A 20993-nucleotide genomic window follows, 5' to 3' on the forward strand; every position below is an offset into this window, starting at 1 on the left:
AGATCCACTGTAGCGCTGTAGGTGGGGTTCTTCCCTACTCCCCTAGCATCCGGACAGCAGCAGGCTCTCTGTCCCTTGAAGAAAAGTATCCAGCCCCTTGGCACCCCTGCGTATCCCTTGGATACTCAGGGAGAGCTCTCAGTTATTGCCAGTCCCAGGGGACACAGGAGTGTGCCGTTCGGACTGCGGAGCAGGAACCCGTGCTTGGAATTTCCAGAGCCAGGTCAATGACAGCGCCTGGGGCTAGCCCGGCCACATGCAAAACCCTGTCCCTCCCTGGAGCAGCATCTGGCCACGTGGGGGCGCTGGAGCAGCACAGGAACCCCGGAAGATGCCCTCCGGTCTGGGGGCGTGTCCATAAGAGTGCCGCCCACTACCCTGTCGGCCATTGGTCTAGATTTGGGCCAGCAGTCTGTGCATGGCTCACAGCCTAGGCCCCCGCCTGTTCGCCGGATCTCCTAGGGCCCGTTCACCCCGTCCTGCGTTTCTGGCACCCCTTTCTTCGGCCTCACGCCAACACCCCCACACACCAGCCCCCGCCTTCTGACAATCCCCCTCACTCCCCGCCCCCAAAAGAGCTAGTCGGTCCCACAGGTTTACTGCAGCCTGGGCCGCCATTACGCCCCACTTGCTGTGCTCTTATGTCGCGTCCCTTCGCCTCTGCCCCAGCTCGGGGTCACCGCCAAGGCCAAGAGGAACGTGAGAGGCGGTCAGAGGAAGGCGGGAGCGTCCCGGGACCCCGCACCTTCCAAGCTGTGAGCCCAGGTACTCAGGGGGCAGGGCCCCGCCCCCACCCCCCCTCCCCCACCCCGCAGCCTGCCGTCGTGATGCAGTGCGCAGCTGGGACCTTGTCACCAGCAGTTGTCACGCCAGGCCAAGGGGCCACCCTCTTCAGGGTGGAGGCGGTGGAGGAGGGCGAGGCCCTGGTGGACGGAGACGTGGCGGGGATCGGGCGGGAGTTCCAGCTGCTTGCGGAAGACATCGTGGAGGAGGTGGAGGTTGTGGCGGATGAGGAGCAGGAACAGCGGCCCTCCCAGGAGCTAGAGGAGAAGACGGTGGAGGAGCAGGGCCAGGAAAGGCCCGGAGGCCCTTGTGAGCGCCAGGAGCTGGATGCCCTGCAGGCACTGGCCGCCCTGCAGGTAGAACTGAGCTCTGAGCGTGAGCAAAACCGCAGGGCTTACGTTCAGTTCATGCGCAAGAACCATCAGAGGAGGAAGCGTCACTTGGCTCGGAGGAGCGCCATCATCCAGGGCATCCCTGGCTTCTGGGCCAAAGCTGTATCCTTTGCGCTGCTCCTTGGGGTCCGCTGCTCAGGAGGACGAGGAAGGGGAGAAGGGGCAGGAGCAGGCGGAGGGGGTGGAGGCGAGGGCACAGGAAGGGCGCCGGAGGCCACTGAAGGAAATGCGGTCCTGGGCAATTGGCAGGCTCCAAAGGCACAGCCGAGTAGGGCCTGGGCAGGGCCACAGGTGGACGTGTCGCAGCCATGCCTTTGAGTGTCTCCTTCAGGCCTGCATCTGAGGAGGCGCAGCCCCCGAGGCCTCTAAGTCAACATTGACCAGAGACGGTACACAAGAGCAGCGTTCGCAGACAGTTATTGGTGTAAATGTGGGTGATCCCGGCACATTGCTGGGGCATGTGAGTCATTCACACACACACGCACACACGCACACGCACACACACACACACACACACACACACACACGTACACATAAACACACACACACATACCCAAGAAGCCCTTTACTTTCAGACACGGTTTGTCACAAGGACTGCAAGTCTGACCGTATAAGCAGTGACATGCCGCTACCCAGCATACACAGGTCTGGAGGAGCAGAGTAGCGGTCAGAAACAGCCCCTGCTTGGGGAATGCAGATGCACACCATCCCAAGGGGCCCAGAGCCATGAGCGTGTCTGATGGTATGGCAGGTCCTGAGGATATCAGCAGTGGCCGGGCAAGAGGCAGTGCCCGCCAAGCTCCTTGCAGATGCGTGTTCCAGTATCCTTGTTCCACCCCAGACTAGGGCTGATGCTCCTGGCTCTTCTTGGCCGGCATGTGGCCTGAATGGCTCCTTGACCTAAAGCAGATTATGAGCCACCCTCAAGTCTCCGTCCTGATCAGCGACCAAGATCAAGACTTTCTCGGCTACATGATGGACTTGAAGGTCAGTGAGGGAGACTGAGGAAGGGTGGGTATGGGACCTGGCGGGGAGTGGGAGGAACGTGTTAGCCATGTTCCTGTGCTGTGAGACTTTGGAGAGGCATCGGGGAAGCTGATCATGCCTGCCTTGGAGGCAAGCTGAGGCCCCTAGAAGCTTGCACCTTTTCCCTCCTCGCTATCCTGGCAGGTGCAGGTGCGGAGCCATTCGCCGTCTCGCTGCAAGCTGGTCTTTTCCTTTCGGGACAACCCCTACTTCTTGAACTCGGTGATCATTAAGGAGTATTACCTTGACATCACTGGTAAAAGGTGGCTCCCGGGGTGATGAGTGTGGGTGTGCAAGCGTGTGGATGATGCACCTGCGGTGTCCACCCCAGTCTCCCCTGTCTGTCTGCAGGGTACAGGGCACGTCGATCCACTCCAGTCCACTGGTTCTGGGACTTTGAACGGGGAGCCCCCAGCCGCAGGCTGGACACCAGGAGCCTTAACTTTCTCAACTGGCTGTCAGGCCACAACGGCCCAGAATCGAACAGGATTGCTGAGGTGGGGTTGCTTTGGGCTTGCACACAGTTGGTGGTTGATGTTGGAGTTCTTGGCTGCTCATGGGAGGGTTGGGAGCCTGGTCAGCCCCTGGCTGACCTTGCTCGTGTTGCCTGCAGATCATCAGCGAAGACGTGTGGGACGATCCCCTGAAGTACTACCTCAGGGAGGAAGGTTCGTCCATGAGAGACAACTGACAGAAACACATGTGGTGATGGGGTCTGGAGGTAGGCCCCGTAGGGACAGCCGAATAGTAGCTGGGACACAGTACTTTCTTTCGCAAATGGGGATGCTCAGGCTCATGCAAACTGGCTGCAGAGCCAGAGCCTGAGTCAAGCATGCAGCAGGTGACTTGCTGAGACTGGGGGCTGGGGGGGACTCGGTGTGTCCGAGAGCGCAGTAAGTCCCCCTCCAGTCAGCTGTGGTGGCAGCGCGAGAGTCCTAGGTGATACGACTAGAGGCAGGGTGAATTAAGTGCCTGTGTCAGAATCATCTGTCCTTGGGTCCTGCCATTCCCCCGGCGTCCTTCCTCTCACTGAGTTTGAGAATGCCTGGGCCCTTCACTTCCGCCCCTTAACCTAGGATGGCCTGTCATTGAAAGGGCGTCCTGTCCAGGGCCCCAGTGCACCTGTGCGCTGACTTTGGGATCTTGTGTGAATTTCCACATCCAATACTCTGATCTCACCAGCACCACACCTGCTGAGCTTGAAGTTGCTTCAGGGAAAATCCGGACGTCTCTGGGAGGAGGTGGACAGGGAGCCCCAAGGGCAGGACATGGTGCCTAGTGACACCATCTCCGTCATTGCTGGACACGGGTCTTCGGCTCCTGAAACCCCTGTGTTCCCTGTTTGCGTCCGTGTCTACGTGCAAAGCATGTGTGTGTGTACACGCGTGTGCTTGTGTCACCTGTCTTTATGCGGGTGTGTGTGTGTGTGTCCGGCCCAGGGCGGACGCAGAGATGAAGGCGACGGGAGAGGAGGTGACGAGCGACCAGAAGAGGAGGCACGAGGCGTCCCCAGGCTGACGGAGGTTGGTCACCGACTCTCCGCATGACCGTATCCGGGATGGGAATGAGGAAAAGATGGCCAGTGATACCTGCGGACCGTGGCTCGAGAAATCCGCAATTAGACCAAATCCAAAACACGCTCGCCACTTCTAACTTGTGGTTGTGTGTGCTTGGACCAGGGAGAGGGAAGTGCATGGTCTGAGGATTCCGCGAGGGCAAATCAGGTGGGGCGGGGCTTTGAAACCGCTGCCTGAGGAGCCCTCAGTCCATGGGGACGTGGGCCGGCCTCTGGAAATGGTGGGCGAGGGTACGGCTGGACCCGGGGTGGAGAGGAGGCCAAGTTCCTGTAGAGAAGAGCAGAGACCCGAAGGAGAAAGAGGCACAGATTGCCTGCTGCACTGGGGACTTGTTCCACACACGGAAGAAGGAGACCCGGGAGGGCCCTGGGCCAGTGCTGCCCAGGATCGGCCCATCGGCCCGCACGCTGTCTCCACGAGGGTGGCACACACTGGCATGATGCGAAACACAACGCAAGATGTGCTAAGCTAGGCTGTCCGTGCAAAACCACAGGCACGCGAGGAGAGACAGGGTGTGAGCGTGGCAGACGTCCAGGCATTTCCAGCCTCCTCGGCAGGGCAGAAAGGCGAGGGAGGCGCAGGTGTGGGTGTACGTGTGCGTCCCTCTGCCGGAGTGTGCCTGTGAGGGAGGGAAGAGGGAGGAAGCAAGGACGGTGGGCTACTTGCATGTGCCAAGGGACCTCGGGAGAATGGCAGACAGGGAAGCCCCTGGGGGCGGTTGAGAGCCTGCTGGTGGATTTCAGGGCCCAGGGGCTAGGCATTAGCGGCCCTGCCAAAGACACCCCATGGGTCGTGCTCCAAGTCCTGACGTGAATTCCTTCCTTCCTCTGGGGTCTTGCCCCCGGCTCTGGGGGGCGGGGGGGGGCCAGAGGGGCTAAGGGGCGCGTCTGCCCCAGACGGAGGTTTCTGGCAGTGTCGCTGGAGCAGAATCTCTGATTCTGTCGTAGGGCATCTGCACCAGATGACACTCAGAGGCACCCTGCCTTCCAGGTGACCGTCTTGGATGTCCCCGGGCCCAAGCGGGGACTGGCTTCCTTGGCATGTGGGCTGTGTAGGCAAGCAGGGATGCCTGACTGTCGGGAATTCTAGCTGGGCCTAATGAGAGCAACTGAAAGAGAGTCTTGGCATTTAGCAAAGCAGTGAGGCCCGGGTGGTACAAGGCCTCTTGGTGCCTTTGAGGTAGCAAAGCTGCTTTCTGCCCAGGGAGGCATGAGCTGTGGGCCCAGACAGGGCCGGGTGCCCAGGGCAGCATCGGTTCAGGGACTGAGTGCGTCTGGGTAGTGTTAAAGAGAAGGGACGGCGTGTAGGGTTGCCGCCTTACCTTTACGGCCTCAGGTTCCGTGCCTTGTATCGGAAGAGTGCCTGTATCCACGTGCTCCTTCTTCACAAGATTGGATCAGACCCAGGCCTGTCACAGTCTCTTGGGGCCCTTGCAGGCCCGGGCGTCTCTTTGGCCTTTTCCTGCTACAGGGAGACAGGGAGACAGGTGCACTCAGCAAGCTACACAGGTGGGAAGCACAGGGGCCTCACTCGGAGTGTTGTGGGCCCTGACGGCTGGTGGGCTAGCAACAGGGCCACGCCATTGACAAGGAACGACCTAGATAGATGCACACGGAGAAAGCGGTTCTCCAAGTCAGCGGAGGCCAGCGCTCCTTGTTTTCTGGTTCCCTGAGGGAAGGCACAGACAATGGATCCGGCCAACGTGACTGGTACTGTGAAGCTGTCCAAGGTGATGGGAGAAGGCAGAACACAGGCGCCTGTCACTCAGCTGGCCACAGCGAGCAAATCCTGAGTCCTGCCCTTGCCCAAACCCCCGACAAATACTCCTGAGCGCACATCTCGGTTCCTGCACCGAACCAGGCCAGGTCCTGCACTTCTTCAAGCCCCCGACCGACACTCCTGGGCCAGCATCGGACTCTCAGGCTTGTTCCTGGCCTTAGTCAAGCCCCCGGAACGCATTCCTGAGCCCACAACGCGCTCTGTACCCCTGAACTACGGTGTGTCCTCCCCTTGTTCAAGCCCCCAGGAAACACTACTGAGCCCGCATCTCACTCGCTGCATTGAACCTGGCTGGCTCCTTGTCTTGTTCAAGCCCCCGACAGATACTCCGGAACCCACATCTCGGTCCCTGCACTGATCCCGGCTGGGTGCTGCCCTTGTTCCCGACCCCGACAAATACTCCTGAGCCCACATCTCGGGCCCTGCACTGAATCGGGTGGGCCCTGCCCATCTTCCAGCCCCGACAAACTCTCCTGAGCCCACATCCCGGTCCCTGCACTGAAGCAGGCTGGGTGCTTCCCATGTTCAAGCCCCGACAAGCACTCCTGAGCCCACATCTCGGGCCCTGCACCGACCCAGTCTGGGTCCTGCCCTTGTTCAAGCCGCTGAACAAATACCCCTGAGCCGGCTTCTCTGTCCCTGCCGTGAACCAGGCCAGGAGCTGCACGTGTTGAAGCCACTGACCAACACTTCTGGGCCTGCATCTGATTCTCAGGCTGGTTCCTGGCCTGAGGTCAGCCCCCAGCAAACAGTATTGAGCCCACAGCTGGCTCCCTGCTCCTGAACTCAACTAAGGTGTGTCCTCCCCTTGTTCAACCACCCCCCACCCCCACCCCCCAGGAAACACCACTGTGCCTGCATCTCACTCGCTGCATTGAACCAGGCTGGGTCCTGCGCTTGTTCAAACCCCCGACAAATCCTCCTGAGCCCACCCCTCGGTCCCTGCACTGAACCAGGCTGGATCCTCCCTTTGTTCAAGCCCCTGACAAACACACCTGACACCACCTCTCGGTCCCGTCATCGAGCCAGGCTGGGTCCTGCCCATGATCAAGCAGCCGATAAACACTCCTTGGAGCACATCTCGGTCCCTGCACTGATCCAGGCTGGATCCTGCCCTTGTTCATCCCGACAGACACTCCCGAGGCCACAGCACAGTCCCTGCCATGACCCAGGCTGGGTCCTGCCTTTGTTCAAGCCCCCGACAAACACTCTTGAGCCTACATCTCGGTCCATGCAACTGAATCGGGTCGGCCCTGCCCATGCCCAAGCTCTTTGTAGAACGCATATATCGTGTGTCAGGACTATAGGATGGCTGGTTTAGCTTGATCCTCTTGCTGCTCCAGGCCCCACAGGCTTGGGCCACAGGGCAGGCTGGGATGTGTTCTCACATGGAGAACAGAACCACTTTGAAAGGGCCTCCATAGGGTCGATGGCAGCCGTGCATGTCTCCGACACCGGTGAGTCGTGGGACTTAACGGGGAGCTGTCCTTAGCGTCTCCCTGGCCGGCATTCGCACAAGGTTCAGGGGGGGTCCCTCATGCCAGCAGAGCGGGCCTCGTTTCTCCCTCTGCGCACAGTGTGGCCACGGCACCTCAGGCTTGTGCAGCTTTCACGTCGGCCCAGCGAGGGAGGGAGGGTCGCCCGTCCCCTTCTGCGCTTCAGCAGTGACCGCCCACTGTTGGCTTTCAAGGTCGAGAAAGCACTCTCCGAACGTGTGGACTAAAACCCTCTGAACTCCCACCGGTGAAACTCACTCAGGACGAGAAGGGCTTGCCTTCACGCCAAGGATAAGCGTCTCTTCTGAGCGCTGGTGTCCACAGAGTTGCAGACGGCAACAGCACTACTTAGAGAGACGGAGACACACAGACACCAGCGCCTGCTACACACGCGGAAGGACTGCCCAACACAGTGCTATGCCAGAAGCAAAGATACAGAGACACAGAGCGAGCGCTGTACACTAAGGCGCTGGTGTTCCCGAACAGTGGAGATCCACTGTAGCGCTGTAGGTGGGGTTCTTCCCTACTCCCCTAGCATCCGGACAGCAGCAGGCTCTCTGTCCCTTGAAGAAAAGTATCCAGCCCCTTGGCACCCCTGCGTATCCCTTGGATACTCAGGGAGAGCTCTCAGTTATTGCCAGTCCCAGGGGACACAGGAGTGTGCCGTTCGGACTGCGGAGCAGGAACCCGTGCTTGGAATTTCCAGAGCCAGGTCAATGACAGCGCCTGGGGCTAGCCCGGCCACATGCAAAACCCTGTCCCTCCCTGGAGCAGCATCTGGCCACGTGGGGGCGCTGGAGCAGCACAGGAACCCCGGAAGATGCCCTCCGGTCTGGGGGCGTGTCCATAAGAGTGCCGCCCACTACCCTGTCGGCCATTGGTCTAGATTTGGGCCAGCAGTCTGTGCATGGCTCACAGCCTAGGCCCCCGCCTGTTCGCCGGATCTCCTAGGGCCCGTTCACCCCGTCCTGCGTTTCTGGCACCCCTTTCTTCGGCCTCACGCCAACACCCCCACACACCAGCCCCCGCCTTCTGACAATCCCCCTCACTCCCCGCCCCCAAAAGAGCTAGTCGGTCCCACAGGTTTACTGCAGCCTGGGCCGCCATTACGCCCCACTTGCTGTGCTCTTATGTCGCGTCCCTTCGCCTCTGCCCCAGCTCGGGGTCACCGCCAAGGCCAAGAGGAACGTGAGAGGCGGTCAGAGGAAGGCGGGAGCGTCCCGGGACCCCGCACCTTCCAAGCTGTGAGCCCAGGTACTCAGGGGGCAGGGCCCCGCCCCCACCCCCCCTCCCCCACCCCGCAGCCTGCCGTCGTGATGCAGTGCGCAGCTGGGACCTTGTCACCAGCAGTTGTCACGCCAGGCCAAGGGGCCACCCTCTTCAGGGTGGAGGCGGTGGAGGAGGGCGAGGCCCTGGTGGACGGAGACGTGGCGGGGATCGGGCGGGAGTTCCAGCTGCTTGCGGAAGACATCGTGGAGGAGGTGGAGGTTGTGGCGGATGAGGAGCAGGAACAGCGGCCCTCCCAGGAGCTAGAGGAGAAGACGGTGGAGGAGCAGGGCCAGGAAAGGCCCGGAGGCCCTTGTGAGCGCCAGGAGCTGGATGCCCTGCAGGCACTGGCCGCCCTGCAGGTAGAACTGAGCTCTGAGCGTGAGCAAAACCGCAGGGCTTACGTTCAGTTCATGCGCAAGAACCATCAGAGGAGGAAGCGTCACTTGGCTCGGAGGAGCGCCATCATCCAGGGCATCCCTGGCTTCTGGGCCAAAGCTGTATCCTTTGCGCTGCTCCTTGGGGTCCGCTGCTCAGGAGGACGAGGAAGGGGAGAAGGGGCAGGAGCAGGCGGAGGGGGTGGAGGCGAGGGCACAGGAAGGGCGCCGGAGGCCACTGAAGGAAATGCGGTCCTGGGCAATTGGCAGGCTCCAAAGGCACAGCCGAGTAGGGCCTGGGCAGGGCCACAGGTGGACGTGTCGCAGCCATGCCTTTGAGTGTCTCCTTCAGGCCTGCATCTGAGGAGGCGCAGCCCCCGAGGCCTCTAAGTCAACATTGACCAGAGACGGTACACAAGAGCAGCGTTCGCAGACAGTTATTGGTGTAAATGTGGGTGATCCCGGCACATTGCTGGGGCATGTGAGTCATTCACACACACACGCACACACGCACACGCACACACACACACACACACACACACACACGTACACATAAACACACACACACATACCCAAGAAGCCCTTTACTTTCAGACACGGTTTGTCACAAGGACTGCAAGTCTGACCGTATAAGCAGTGACATGCCGCTACCCAGCATACACAGGTCTGGAGGAGCAGAGTAGCGGTCAGAAACAGCCCCTGCTTGGGGAATGCAGATGCACACCATCCCAAGGGGCCCAGAGCCATGAGCGTGTCTGATGGTATGGCAGGTCCTGAGGATATCAGCAGTGGCCGGGCAAGAGGCAGTGCCCGCCAAGCTCCTTGCAGATGCGTGTTCCAGTATCCTTGTTCCACCCCAGACTAGGGCTGATGCTCCTGGCTCTTCTTGGCCGGCATGTGGCCTGAATGGCTCCTTGACCTAAAGCAGATTATGAGCCACCCTCAAGTCTCCGTCCTGATCAGCGACCAAGATCAAGACTTTCTCGGCTACATGATGGACTTGAAGGTCAGTGAGGGAGACTGAGGAAGGGTGGGTATGGGACCTGGCGGGGAGTGGGAGGAACGTGTTAGCCATGTTCCTGTGCTGTGAGACTTTGGAGAGGCATCGGGGAAGCTGATCATGCCTGCCTTGGAGGCAAGCTGAGGCCCCTAGAAGCTTGCACCTTTTCCCTCCTCGCTATCCTGGCAGGTGCAGGTGCGGAGCCATTCGCCGTCTCGCTGCAAGCTGGTCTTTTCCTTTCGGGACAACCCCTACTTCTTGAACTCGGTGATCATTAAGGAGTATTACCTTGACATCACTGGTAAAAGGTGGCTCCCGGGGTGATGAGTGTGGGTGTGCAAGCGTGTGGATGATGCACCTGCGGTGTCCACCCGTCTCCCCTGTCTGTCTGCAGGGTACAGGGCACGTCGATCCACTCCAGTCCACTGGTTCTGGGACTTTGAACGGGGAGCCCCCAGCCGCAGGCTGGACACCAGGAGCCTTAACTTTCTCAACTGGCTGTCAGGCCACAACGGCCCAGAATCGAACAGGATTGCTGAGGTGGGGTTGCTTTGGGCTTGCACACAGTTGGTGGTTGATGTTGGAGTTCTTGGCTGCTCATGGGAGGGTTGGGAGCCTGGTCAGCCCCTGGCTGACCTTGCTCGTGTTGCCTGCAGATCATCAGCGAAGACGTGTGGGACGATCCCCTGAAGTACTACCTCAGGGAGGAAGGTTCGTCCATGAGAGACAACTGACAGAAACACATGTGGTGATGGGGTCTGGAGGTAGGCCCCGTAGGGACAGCCGAATAGTAGCTGGGACACAGTACTTTCTTTCGCAAATGGGGATGCTCAGGCTCATGCAAACTGGCTGCAGAGCCAGAGCCTGAGTCAAGCATGCAGCAGGTGACTTGCTGAGACTGGGGGCTGGGGGGGACTCGGTGTGTCCGAGAGCGCAGTAAGTCCCCCTCCAGTCAGCTGTGGTGGCAGCGCGAGAGTCCTAGGTGATACGACTAGAGGCAGGGTGAATTAAGTGCCTGTGTCAGAATCATCTGTCCTTGGGTCCTGCCATTCCCCCGGCGTCCTTCCTCTCACTGAGTTTGAGAATGCCTGGGCCCTTCACTTCCGCCCCTTAACCTAGGATGGCCTGTCATTGAAAGGGCGTCCTGTCCAGGGCCCCAGTGCACCTGTGCGCTGACTTTGGGATCTTGTGTGAATTTCCACATCCAATACTCTGATCTCACCAGCACCACACCTGCTGAGCTTGAAGTTGCTTCAGGGAAAATCCGGACGTCTCTGGGAGGAGGTGGACAGGGAGCCCCAAGGGCAGGACATGGTGCCTAGTGACACCATCTCCGTCATTGCTGGACACGGGTCTTCGGCTCCTGAAACCCCTGTGTTCCCTGTTTGCGTCCGTGTCTACGTGCAAAGCATGTGTGTGTGTACACGCGTGTGCTTGTGTCACCTGTCTTTATGCGGGTGTGTGTGTGTGTGTCCGGCCCAGGGCGGACGCAGAGATGAAGGCGACGGGAGAGGAGGTGACGAGCGACCAGAAGAGGAGGCACGAGGCGTCCCCAGGCTGACGGAGGTTGGTCACCGACTCTCCGCATGACCGTATCCGGGATGGGAATGAGGAAAAGATGGCCAGTGATACCTGCGGACCGTGGCTCGAGAAATCCGCAATTAGACCAAATCCAAAACACGCTCGCCACTTCTAACTTGTGGTTGTGTGTGCTTGGACCAGGGAGAGGGAAGTGCATGGTCTGAGGATTCCGCGAGGGCAAATCAGGTGGGGCGGGGCTTTGAAACCGCTGCCTGAGGAGCCCTCAGTCCATGGGGACGTGGGCCGGCCTCTGGAAATGGTGGGCGAGGGTACGGCTGGACCCGGGGTGGAGAGGAGGCCAAGTTCCTGTAGAGAAGAGCAGAGACCCGAAGGAGAAAGAGGCACAGATTGCCTGCTGCACTGGGGACTTGTTCCACACACGGAAGAAGGAGACCCGGGAGGGCCCTGGGCCAGTGCTGCCCAGGATCGGCCCATCGGCCCGCACGCTGTCTCCACGAGGGTGGCACACACTGGCATGATGCGAAACACAACGCAAGATGTGCTAAGCTAGGCTGTCCGTGCAAAACCACAGGCACGCGAGGAGAGACAGGGTGTGAGCGTGGCAGACGTCCAGGCATTTCCAGCCTCCTCGGCAGGGCAGAAAGGCGAGGGAGGCGCAGGTGTGGGTGTACGTGTGCGTCCCTCTGCCGGAGTGTGCCTGTGAGGGAGGGAAGAGGGAGGAAGCAAGGACGGTGGGCTACTTGCATGTGCCAAGGGACCTCGGGAGAATGGCAGACAGGGAAGCCCCTGGGGGCGGTTGAGAGCCTGCTGGTGGATTTCAGGGCCCAGGGGCTAGGCATTAGCGGCCCTGCCAAAGACACCCCATGGGTCGTGCTCCAAGTCCTGACGTGAATTCCTTCCTTCCTCTGGGGTCTTGCCCCCGGCTCTGGGGGGCGGGGGGGGGCCAGAGGGGCTAAGGGGCGCGTCTGCCCCAGACGGAGGTTTCTGGCAGTGTCGCTGGAGCAGAATCTCTGATTCTGTCGTAGGGCATCTGCACCAGATGACACTCAGAGGCACCCTGCCTTCCAGGTGACCGTCTTGGATGTCCCCGGGCCCAAGCGGGGACTGGCTTCCTTGGCATGTGGGCTGTGTAGGCAAGCAGGGATGCCTGACTGTCGGGAATTCTAGCTGGGCCTAATGAGAGCAACTGAAAGAGAGTCTTGGCATTTAGCAAAGCAGTGAGGCCCGGGTGGTACAAGGCCTCTTGGTGCCTTTGAGGTAGCAAAGCTGCTTTCTGCCCAGGGAGGCATGAGCTGTGGGCCCAGACAGGGCCGGGTGCCCAGGGCAGCATCGGTTCAGGGACTGAGTGCGTCTGGGTAGTGTTAAAGAGAGGGGACGGCGTGTAGGGTTGCCGCCTTACCTTTACGGCCTCAGGTTCCGTGCCTTGTATCGGAAGAGTGCCTGTATCCACGTGCTCCTTCTTCACAAGATTGGATCAGACCCAGGCCTGTCACAGTCTCTTGGGGCCCTTGCAGGCCCGGGCGTCTCTTTGGCCTTTTCCTGCTACAGGGAGACAGGGAGACAGGTGCACTCAGCAAGCTACACAGGTGGGAAGCACAGGGGCCTCACTCGGAGTGTTGTGGGCCCTGACGGCTGGTGGGCTAGCAACAGGGCCACGCCATTGACAAGGAACGACCTAGATAGATGCACACGGAGAAAGCGGTTCTCCAAGTCAGCGGAGGCCAGCGCTCCTTGTTTTCTGGTTCCCTGAGGGAAGGCACAGACAATGGATCCGGCCAACGTGACTGGTACTGTGAAGCTGTCCAAGGTGATGGGAGAAGGCAGAACACAGGCGCCTGTCACTCAGCTGGCCACAGCGAGCAAATCCTGAGTCCTGCCCTTGCCCAAACCCCCGACAAATACTCCTGAGCGCACATCTCGGTTCCTGCACCGAACCAGGCCAGGTCCTGCACTTCTTCAAGCCCCCGACCGACACTCCTGGGCCAGCATCGGACTCTCAGGCTTGTTCCTGGCCTTAGTCAAGCCCCCGGAACGCATTCCTGAGCCCACAACGCGCTCTGTACCCCTGAACTACGGTGTGTCCTCCCCTTGTTCAAGCCCCCAGGAAACACTACTGAGCCCGCATCTCACTCGCTGCATTGAACCTGGCTGGCTCCTTGTCTTGTTCAAGCCCCCGACAGATACTCCGGAACCCACATCTCGGTCCCTGCACTGATCCCGGCTGGGTGCTGCCCTTGTTCCCGACCCCGACAAATACTCCTGAGCCCACATCTCGGGCCCTGCACTGAATCGGGTGGGCCCTGCCCATCTTCCAGCCCCGACAAACTCTCCTGAGCCCACATCCCGGTCCCTGCACTGAAGCAGGCTGGGTGCTTCCCATGTTCAAGCCCCGACAAGCACTCCTGAGCCCACATCTCGGGCCCTGCACCGACCCAGTCTGGGTCCTGCCCTTGTTCAAGCCGCTGAACAAATACCCCTGAGCCGGCTTCTCTGTCCCTGCCGTGAACCAGGCCAGGAGCTGCACGTGTTGAAGCCACTGACCAACACTTCTGGGCCTGCATCTGATTCTCAGGCTGGTTCCTGGCCTGAGGTCAGCCCCCAGCAAACAGTATTGAGCCCACAGCTGGCTCCCTGCTCCTGAACTCAACTAAGGTGTGTCCTCCCCTTGTTCAACCACCCCCCACCCCCACCCCCCAGGAAACACCACTGTGCCTGCATCTCACTCGCTGCATTGAACCAGGCTGGGTCCTGCGCTTGTTCAAACCCCCGACAAATCCTCCTGAGCCCACCCCTCGGTCCCTGCACTGAACCAGGCTGGATCCTCCCTTTGTTCAAGCCCCTGACAAACACACCTGACACCACCTCTCGGTCCCGTCATCGAGCCAGGCTGGGTCCTGCCCATGATCAAGCAGCCGATAAACACTCCTTGGAGCACATCTCGGTCCCTGCACTGATCCAGGCTGGATCCTGCCCTTGTTCATCCCGACAGACACTCCCGAGGCCACAGCACAGTCCCTGCCATGACCCAGGCTGGGTCCTGCCTTTGTTCAAGCCCCCGACAAACACTCTTGAGCCTACATCTCGGTCCATGCAACTGAATCGGGTCGGCCCTGCCCATGCCCAAGCTCTTTGTAGAACGCATATATCGTGTGTCAGGACTATAGGATGGCTGGTTTAGCTTGATCCTCTTGCTGCTCCAGGCCCCACAGGCTTGGGCCACAGGGCAGGCTGGGATGTGTTCTCACATGGAGAACAGAACCACTTTGAAAGGGCCTCCATAGGGTCGATGGCAGCCGTGCATGTCTCCGACACCGGTGAGTCGTGGGACTTAACGGGGAGCTGTCCTTAGCGTCTCCCTGGCCGGCATTCGCACAAGGTTCAGGGGGGGTCCCTCATGCCAGCAGAGCGGGCCTCATTTCTCCCTCTGCGCACAGTGTGGCCACGGCACCTCAGGCTTGTGCAGCTTTCACGTCGGCCCAGCGAGGGAGGGAGGGTCGCCCGTCCCCTTCTGCGCTTCAGCAGTGACCGCCCACTGTTGGCTTTCAAGGTCGAGAAAGCACTCTCCGAACGTGTGGACTAAAACCCTCTGAACTCCCACCGGTGAAACTCACTCAGGACGAGAAGGGCTTGCCTTCACGCCAAGGATAAGCGTCTCTTCTGAGCGCTGGTGTCCACAGAGTTGCAGACGGCAACAGCACTACTTAGAGAGACGGAGACACACAGACACCAGCGCCTGCTACACACGCGGAAGGACTGCCCAACACAGTGCTATGCCAGAAGCAAAGATACAGAGACACAGAGCGAGCGCTGTACACTAAGGCGCTGGTGTTCCCGAACAGTGGAGATCCACTGTAGCGCTGTAGGTGGGGTTCTTCCCTACTCCCCTAGCATCCGGACAGCAGCAGGCTCTCTGTCCCTTGAAGAAAAGTATCCAGCCCCTTGGCACCCCTGCGTATCCCTTGGATACTCAGGGAGAGCTCTCAGTTATTGCCAGTCCCAGGGGACACAGGAGTGTGCCGTTCGGACTGCGGAGCAGGAACCCGTGCTTGGAATTTCCAGAGCCAGGTCAATGACAGCGCCTGGGGCTAGCCCGGCCACATGCAAAACCCTGTCCCTCCCTGGAGCAGAATCTGGCCACGTGGGGGCGCTGGAGCAGCACAGGAACCCCGGAAGATGCCCTCCGGTCTGGGGGCGTGTCCATAAGAGTGCCGCCCACTACCCTGTCGGCCATTGGTCTAGATTTGGGCCAGCAGTCTGTGCATGGCTCACAGCCTAGGCCCCCGCCTGTTCGCCGGATCTCCTAGGGCCCGTTCACCCCGTCCTGCGTTTCTGGCACCCCTTTCTTCGGCCTCACGCCAACACCCCCACACACCAGCCCCCGCCTTCTGACAATCCCCCTCACTCCCCGCCCCCAAAAGAGCTAGTCGGTCCCACAGGTTTACTGCAGCCTGGGCCGCCATTACGCCCCACTTGTTGTGCTCTTATGTCGCGTCCCTTCGCCTCTGCCCCAGCTCGGGGTCACCGCCAAGGCCAAGAGGAACGTGAGAGGCGGTCAGAGGAAGGCGGGAGCGTCCCGGGACCCCGCACCTTCCAAGCTGTGAGCCCAGGTACTCAGGGGGCAGGGCCCCGCCCCCACCCCCCCTCCCCCACCCCGCAGCCTGCCGTCGTGATGCAGTGCGCAGCTGGGACCTTGTCACCAGCAGTTGTCACGCCAGGCCAAGGGGCCACCCTCTTCAGGGTGGAGGCGGTGGAGGAGGGCGAGGCCCTGGTGGACGGAGACGTGGCGGGGATCGGGCGGGAGTTCCAGCTGCTTGCGGAAGACATCGTGGAGGAGGTGGAGGTTGTGGCGGATGAGGAGCAGGAACAGCGGCCCTCCCAGGAGCTAGAGGAGAAGACGGTGGAGGAGCAGGGCCAGGAAAGGCCCGGAGGCCCTTGTGAGCGCCAGGAGCTGGATGCCCTGCAGGCACTGGCCGCCCTGCAGGTAGAACTGAGCTCTGAGCGTGAGCAAAACCGCAGGGCTTACGTTCAGTTCATGCGCAAGAACCATCAGAGGAGGAAGCGTCACTTGGCTCGGAGGAGCGCCATCATCCAGGGCATCCCTGGCTTCTGGGCCAAAGCTGTATCCTTTGCGCTGCTCCTTGGGGTCCGCTGCTCAGGAGGACGAGGAAGGGGAGAAGGGGCAGGAGCAGGCGGAGGGGGTGGAGGCGAGGGCACAGGAAGGGCGCCGGAGGCCACTGAAGGAAATGCGGTCCTGGGCAATTGGCAGGCTCCAAAGGCACAGCCGAGTAGGGCCTGGGCAGGGCCACAGGTGGACGTGTCGCAGCCATGCCTTTGAGTGTCTCCTTCAGGCCTGCATCTGAGGAGGCGCAGCCCCCGAGGCCTCTAAGTCAACATTGACCAGAGACGGTACACAAGAGCAGCGTTCGCAGACAGTTATTGGTGTAAATGTGGGTGATCCCGGCACATTGCTGGGGCATGTGAGTCATTCACACACACACGCACACACGCACACGCACACACACACACACACACACACACACACACGTACACATAAACACACACACACATACCCAAGAAGCCCTTTACTTTCAGACACGGTTTGTCACAAGGACTGCAAGTCTGACCGTATAAGCAGTGACATGCCGCTACCCAGCATACACAGGTCTGGAGGAGCAGAGTAGCGGTCAGAAACAGCCCCTGCTTGGGGAATGCAGATGCACACCATCCCAAGGGGCCCAGAGCCATGAGCGTGTCTGATGGTATGGCAGGTCCTGAGGATATCAGCAGTGGCCGGGCAAGAGGCAGTGCCCGCCAAGCTCCTTGCAGGTGCGTGTTCCAGTATCCTTGTTCCACCCCAGACTAGGGCTGATGCTCCTGGCTCTTCTTGGCCGGCATGTGGCCTGAATGGCTCCTTGACCTAAAGCAGATTATGAGCCACCCTCAGTCTCCGTCCTGATCAGCGACCAAGATCAAGACTTTCTCGGCTACATGATGGACTTGAAGGTCAGTGAGGGAGACTGAGGAAGGGTGGGTATGGGACCTGGCGGGGAGTGGGAGGAACGTGTTAGCCATGTTCCTGTGCTGTGAGACTTTGGAGAGGCATCGGGGAAGCTGATCATGCCTGCCTTGGAGGCAAGCTGAGGCCCCTAGAAGCTTGCACCTTTTCCCTCCTCGCTATCCTGGCAGGTGCAGGTGCGGAGCCATTCGCCGTCTCGCTGCAAGCTGGTCTTTTCCTTTCGGGACAACCCCTACTTCTTGAACTCGGTGATCATTAAGGAGTATTACCTTGACATCACTGGTAAAAGGTGGCTCCCGGGGTGATGAGTGTGGGTGTGCAAGCGTGTGGATGATGCACCTGCGGTGTCCACCCCAGTCTCCCCTGTCTGTCTGCAGGGTACAGGGCACGTCGATCCACTCCAGTCCACTGGTTCTGGGACTTTGAACGGGGAGCCCCCAGCCGCAGGCTGGACACCAGGAGCCTTAACTTTCTCAACTGGCTGTCAGGCCACAACGGCCCAGAATCGAACAGGATTGCTGAGGTGGGGTTGCTTTGGGCTTGCACACAGTTGGTGGTTGATGTTGGAGTTCTTGGCTGCTCATGGGAGGGTTGGGAGCCTGGTCAGCCCCTGGCTGACCTTGCTCGTGTTGCCTGCAGATCATCAGCGAAGACGTGTGGGACGATCCCCTGAAGTACTACCTCAGGGAGGAAGGTTCGTCCATGAGAGACAACTGACAGAAACACATGTGGTGATGGGGTCTGGAGGTAGGCCCCGTAGGGACAGCCGAATAGTAGCTGGGACACAGTACTTTCTTTCGCAAATGGGGATGCTCAGGCTCATGCAAACTGGCTGCAGAGCCAGAGCCTGAGTCAAGCATGCAGCAGGTGACTTGCTGAGACTGGGGGCTGGGGGGGACTCGGTGTGTCCGAGAGCGCAGTAAGTCCCCCTCCAGTCAGCTGTGGTGGCAGCGCGAGAGTCCTAGGTGATACGACTAGAGGCAGGGTGAATTAAGTGCCTGTGTCAGAATCATCTGTCCTTGGGTCCTGCCATTCCCCCGGCGTCCTTCCTCTCACTGAGTTTGAGAATGCCTGGGCCCTTCACTTCCGCCCCTTAACCTAGGATGGCCTGTCATTGAAAGGGCGTCCTGTCCAGGGCCCCAGTGCACCTGTGCGCTGACTTTGGGATCTTGTGTGAATTTCCACATCCAATACTCTGATCTCACCAGCACCACACCTGCTGAGCTTGAAGTTGCTTCAGGGAAAATCCGGACGTCTCTGGGAGGAGGTGGACAGGGAGCCCCAAGGGCAGGACATGGTGCCTAGTGACACCATCTCCGTCATTGCTGGACACGGGTCTTCGGCTCCTGAAACCCCTGTGTTCCCTGTTTGCGTCCGTGTCTACGTGCAAAGCATGTGTGTGTGTACACGCGTGTGCTTGTGTCACCTGTCTTTATGCGGGGGTGTGTGTGTGTGTCCGGCCCAGGGCGGACGCAGAGATGAAGGCGACGGGAGAGGAGGTGACGAGCGACCAGAAGAGGAGGCACGAGGCGTCCCCAGGCTGACGGAGGTTGGTCACCGACTCTCCGCATGACCGTATCCGGGATGGGAATGAGGAAAAGATGGCCAGTGATACCTGCGGACCGTGGCTCGAGAAATCCGCAATTAGACCAAATCCAAAACACGCTCGCCACTTCTAACTTGTGGTTGTGTGTGCTTGGACCAGGGAGAGGGAAGTGCATGGTCTGAGGATTCAGCGAGGGCAAATCAGGTGGGGCGGGGCTTTGAAACCGCTGCCTGAGGAGCCCTCAGTCCATGGGGACGTGGGCCGGCCTCTGGAAATGGTGGGCGAGGGTACGGCTGGACCCGGGGTGGAGAGGAGGCCAAGTTCCTGTAGAGAAGAGCAGAGACCCGAAGGAGAAAGAGGCACAGATTGCCTGCTGCACTGGGGACTTGTTCCACACACGGAAGAAGGAGACCCGGGAGGGCCCTGGGCCAGTGCTGCCCAGGATCGGCCCATCGGCCCGCACGCTGTCTCCACGAGGGTGGCACACACTGGCATGATGCGAAACACAACGCAAGATGTGCTAAGCTAGGCTGTCCATGCAAAACCACAGGCACGCGAGGAGAGACAGGGTGTGAGCGTGGCAGACGTCCAGGCATTTCCAGCCTCCTCGGCAGGGCAGAAAGGCGAGGGAGGCGCAGGTGTGGGTGTACGTGTGCGTCCCTCTGCCGGAGTGTGCCTGTGAGGGAGGGAAGAGGGAGGAAGCAAGGACGGTGGGCTACTTGCATGTGCCAAGGGACCTCGGGAGAATGGCAGACAGGGAAGCCCCTGGGGGCGGTTGAGAGCCTGCTGGTGGATTTCAGGGCCCAGGGGCTAGGCATTAGCGGCCCTGCCAAAGACACCCCATGGGTCGTGCTCCAAGTCCTGACGTGAATTCCTTCCTTCCTCTGGGGTCTTGCCCCCGGCTCTGGGGGGCGGGGGGGGGCCAGAGGGGCAAAGGGGCGCGTCTGCCCCAGACGGAGGTTTCTGGCAGTGTCGCTGGAGCAGAATCTCTGATTCTGTCGTAGGGCATCTGCACCAGATGACACTCAGAGGCACCCTGCCTTCCAGGTGACCGTCTTGGATGTCCCCGGGCCCAAGCGGGGACTGGCTTCCTTGGCATGTGGGCTGTGTAGGCAAGCAGGGATGCCTGACTGTCGGGAATTCTAGCTGGGCCTAATGAGAGCAACTGAAAGAGAGTCTTGGCATTTAGCAAAGCAGTGAGGCCCGGGTGGTACAAGGCCTCTTGGTGCCTTTGAGGTAGCAAAGCTGCTTTCTGCCCAGGGAGGCATGAGCTGTGGGCCCAGACAGGGCCGGGTGCCCAGGGCAGCATCGGTTCAGGGACTGAGTGCGTCTGGGTAGTGTTAAAGAGAAGGGACGGCGTGTAGGGTTGCCGCCTTACCTTTACGGCCTCAGGTTCCGTGCCTTGTATCGGAAGAGTGCCTGTATCCACGTGCTCCTTCTTCACAAGATTGGATCAGACCCAGGCCTGTCACAGTCTCTTGGGGCCCTTGCAGGCCCGGGCGTCTCTTTGGCCTTTTCCTGCTACAGGGAGACAGGGAGACAGGTGCACTCAGCAAGCTACACAGGTGGGAAGCACAGGGGCCTCACTCGGAGTGTTGTGGGCCCTGACGGCTGGTGGGCTAGCAACAGGGCCACGCCATTGACAAGGAACGACCTAGATAGATGCACACGGAGAAAGCGGTTCTCCAAGTCAGCGGAGGCCAGCGCTCCTTGTTTTCTGGTTCCCTGAGGGAAGGCACAGACAATGGATCCGGCCAACGTGACTGGTACTGTGAAGCTGTCCAAGGTGATGGGAGAAGGCAGAACACAGGCGCCTGTCACTCAGCTGGCCACAGCGAGCAAATCCTGAGTCCTGCCCTTGCCCAAACCCCCGACAAATACTCCTGAGCGCACATCTCGGTTCCTGCACCGAACCAGGCCAGGTCCTGCACTTCTTCAAGCCCCCGACCGACACTCCTGGGCCAGCATCGGACTCTCAGGCTTGTTCCTGGCCTTAGTCAAGCCCCCGGAACACATTCCTGAGCCCACAACGCGCTCTGTACCCCTGAACTACGGTGTGTCCTCCCCTTGTTCAAGCCCCCAGGAAACACTACTGAGCCCGCATCTCACTCGCTGCATTGAACCTGGCTGGCTCCTTGTCTTGTTCAAGCCCCCGACAGATACTCCGGAACCCACATCTCGGTCCCTGCACTG

This window comes from Bos taurus, chromosome Y (genome assembly GCF_002263795.3).
Source record: "Bos taurus isolate L1 Dominette 01449 registration number 42190680 breed Hereford chromosome Y, ARS-UCD2.0, whole genome shotgun sequence".
Taxonomy (NCBI): Eukaryota; Metazoa; Chordata; class Mammalia; order Artiodactyla; family Bovidae; genus Bos; species Bos taurus.